Here is a 4,253-nt window from a genome sequence, read left to right as displayed (position 1 = left end):
ACAAACAAGGAGAAAATACAAGTAAGAAATAAATATGACAACTCGAAAGAAACAAAAAAAATTAAAAAAAATAGCAACCGTAGTTTTATATAAAAAGGACATTTTAAAGACAACGGCAAAGAAAATTAAATTATCGACATACGTTATAAATATGCGATAAGAAAACTGAAGAATCATAACTAAACAATAACGTATTGGATCCAGTTTGAGAAGAATGCGGAATTCCATAGCAACCAATATCATGACGCAAGAAACATATAAGCATGTTTATGCCGTCAGGAAAATGAACATTTGTCTTTATTTCAAAAATTATTAGAACGAGTGAATGTCAACAGCAAACAATACCAAAATAACAGCGGCAAGGCAGCTTAACTGAAAATTTGCATTATATGATATCTGTTATTTTAAGGATCTTATGTATTGTGTTTCTCTGCAATGTTCCAAAAATCATGTTTCGAAAACGTATTTGATTTGACTTAAAGGCTTGTTCATTTTGATAGATGAATCATTTAAAGGTCATTAATAGAAAGGAGATATATCACGTCTTGTGAATATTCTAACTCTTTTTGTAACAAACTTGAACAAACTTTAAATTATTCAAGTTATGACCAGTTTTATACTGTAATGACTTTGTCTTAAACCGATCATTTTGATAAACACGTGCGTAGAAAATTTACAGAAATAAATCCAAATCTGACATCAAGTACATTTCTTAATATTCAAAAAGATTTGCTGGAAGAAAATTAAGTCGCTTTTGGATCTCTGTAACGCCTGTAAGGTGGCAAATATTGCATGAAGTGTTATATAATTAAAAGGAAACTCTAGGAACTGATAGATTAAATTTATTCACAACAATCAAGGAATAACAAATTACATAATCAAACTCGTATTTCGATGTGGGATTGACGCAAAAGTGTTTTTTTTTTTATGAATATTTAATATAAAACATACAAATAAAAAAATGTGTTGGGAAAAAAAAACAAAAAAAAAACAAAAAAAAAAAACACACAAAAAAAACCAAAATAACAAAAAAAAAAAAAAAAACAAAAAAAAAAAACAAATGAAATAAAAAAATAAAAAAATAAAATAAATTAAATTAAAAAAACATCGCACAATTCATAGTTTTCCAATATTCCATATTAACCATGAGTAAACAATAGTTTACTCCAACGTTTTGCATGCTAATTTTTCTCAGGCTCAATTTGCATCCTAGTATATGAATACCAGTGTTTACCTTTGGAGTGCAAAAGATTATACAACGTATTCTGCACGTTGGTGCTGTAGTCGGAAGTTTTTCGGTTTAATATATGGCCACACAAAACTCCTTTTGTGAAATGCTTTTGGTTCGATGGGTTATTTAGTACAAGAACATTTTAGGTCGAAAAATGTCTGCAAGAATGAGTATTTGCACTTGATCTTCGTTTGTGCATAATAACCAATTCACTTCCGATCATTAAACAATTTGCAATCAGGCAACATAGTGATAAGTACTTAGTTATAATGTTACATTGTAAACTCGCTCACGCTCTCATGGATTAATACATTACAAAATCCACTTTATTCTCTGTTGAAGTCAATAAAATATTTTTACTTCATTTATATTTCATAATCGTATTTCTACTTGTTTCCCATTAAGTTAAAGGCATTTCTTAAAACAAGAGATTATATAATGTTATATCTTCGATAATACTGCAAGTATACTTTAAGTGCAGTTCGGAACTCATATTGGCACTGCCACAATGATTGACCAGACAAACTAGAACACATTTTCCCCTTTTTTAATGCAAAATCTATAGATCATAAGAATTGAATATACGATTTGTACAATGATTTATGTTAACACAGAGCAAGCATTATCATTATTTTAAATGAATATGATATTTATGCTCTGTCGCCTGTCAAAAATAACGGTAATATCGGAGATTGCGCAATATGTTAGACTGTTTAAATAAAGTCGATGTAATTGGTTTAGTGTAGGTGTAGGATATAAGTGGAACTAATTGGTCTTTAGTAAATGGGAAACCCCGTATATTAAAGTTTAATGGTGCAGGATATCTCTTAGGTTGAAAACATATAGGCCTTTAATAGAAATATTGTTTGAACGTCCCTGTTTTTCATTTTGAATTTATTCAAATGGTCTGAAAAGTGTGTTATTGCCAATATCCATCTTATTTTAAATGCATTCGAGACAGTGGCAGTTGTGATCAAACAATTGTGAGCGGAGAAAAGTGAGTGGAACTTCCAAAGAGATAAATCGTATAATGTGGTGTAAGTGAGACAAATACCCCGTAGATGATTCATGTGTGACAGTCGATAATCTATTACAATGTCGTACATGGATTTAGGGTTATACCGCCTGTCTATGACAACGTTGTTGCTGTTGACTTCCGGTGAAAATATAATACCATTGATTAAAGCTAATCCAGAGCTGGATACATCACCTGCTCCTTTAATACTATCACTAAGGCTATACAGAAGTTATGGTCCAATCATAAGAATCTGGAGTTATGTTTTGGTAATTAGAATTGTTTACGTGGAGTTGGATTTGTTGTGTGTTTATAATATTTTGTCAAGAATTTTGACTCGTAAATGACTTGAATAACTTGATAGTAATGTCACTATTGAAACTGTCATCATTAATTTATATTGTTTTAGGCTTGACGATTATTGATATTGAATTTTAAAGTGGATCCTTTTAATTGGTCGTCTGTAAAATTAAAACGTCGTCATATATGCTAGAGCATAGCCACATTTTATGAGGAGAGTTTGTAAAGAAAACTGCAGATACAGTCCTAGAACCGATCCAAGCAACGATTTGACGGATAGATGACCGCTGACCGGTGACCGATCAGATCACAGTTTTGTAATGTAAAATGACGGATGATCTGTTAAAAATAAAACAAATGCGAAACAAAAGTATAAATTGATGTTTTAATCTATTGAATTATTTAAAAGCGTAAATTCTATTGACCGCTCTGTGGTCACGTGATGCGATCACCGGTTTAATGGATCGGTTTGACGAATCGATGATTGATCGGAAACTGATCGGTTTTAGTTGCACGGATTGGTTTCTGTACTGTAACTGAAATGAGTTTTTCATTTTAGAGTTTATAAAGCTATCAATAGACTTTTTAAATGAGTTTTTCATTTGAGACTTTGTAAAGCAACCAATAGATTATTGAAATGAACTTTCCATTGTAAAGCAACCAATAGATCATAAAAATAAGCTTTTCATTTGCGAGGTTGTTTTGTCTTTTGATTTTGAGTCTTTGATACCTGACTTAAGAAGTAACCCAGTGTCTGTTTAGTCAATTGTTCGATGTAATACATAGAGGAGCAAATTAACTTTTAAAAGTGGTACTTATTGCTAGTAGAAATAAAGTCTGGCAATGTTTCACGTAAAACATTCTTATTGTTGCCTACTATATGCTTGATCAATAAGGCAACAAGATAAATGTTAAAAAATGCAAATGTGTATGACACGTTATGTGAAAAGGCAAAACACACTAACGAATATGAAAGAAATTAAATAATAAATCACTGCTTTTGTAATAACAATGGTAATTACATTGCATATATAATTCCTAACAACCGACATTTAACCATAGCAACCGTAGTTTTATATAAAAAAGGACATTTGACAATATGAAAACTAAAGAATCATAATGTAACAATAACCAATTGGATACCAGCTTGAGAATAATGCAGAATTCCATAGCAACACATATTAGGATGCAAGAAACGTGTAAGCATGTTTATGCCGTCAGGAAAATGTATATCTGTTTTTTATTTCAATAATTAATTTGAAAAAAGGAAAAAAGTTACAGACTAAATAAAATGAATACCTTTTTAAATTTACATTCACTGTTTATATGAAATGGGGATAAAGACTATTAATATCTTGGTAACCGATTAGGTCCTCAGCAACCAGTATTAACATTTTGAAAAATTGTGTCATACTAATGTTGATTGGTTTTAATGAAAAAATGATTAAACGATATACAAATAGATAGAGGAACAGATATGGTGAAACGCAACAAATGCATATCTGGTGTTTAGCTCACCTGACCGAAGACCAAGTAAGCTATATCTTGGTATTACCTGGTTCCGTCGTCGTTATCTTCTTTACAAATCGTCTATTCTTAATATATATAATAACAAATATATAGTTCTTGGTAGAGATCCCTCATACTTTGTAAGAAATAATCCCAAATCATCTTCAAATATACAGAGGAAGATGTTTACAAAATGTT

Source organism: Perna viridis, chromosome 9, assembly GCF_037379345.1.
Source record: "Perna viridis isolate PV_CMFRI_1.1 ecotype Kerala chromosome 9, ASM3737934v1, whole genome shotgun sequence".
In the NCBI taxonomy this organism is placed as follows: Eukaryota; Metazoa; Mollusca; class Bivalvia; order Mytilida; family Mytilidae; genus Perna; species Perna viridis.
The sequence above is the reverse complement of the archived record's forward strand: the minus strand, read 5'-3'. Positions refer to the sequence as shown.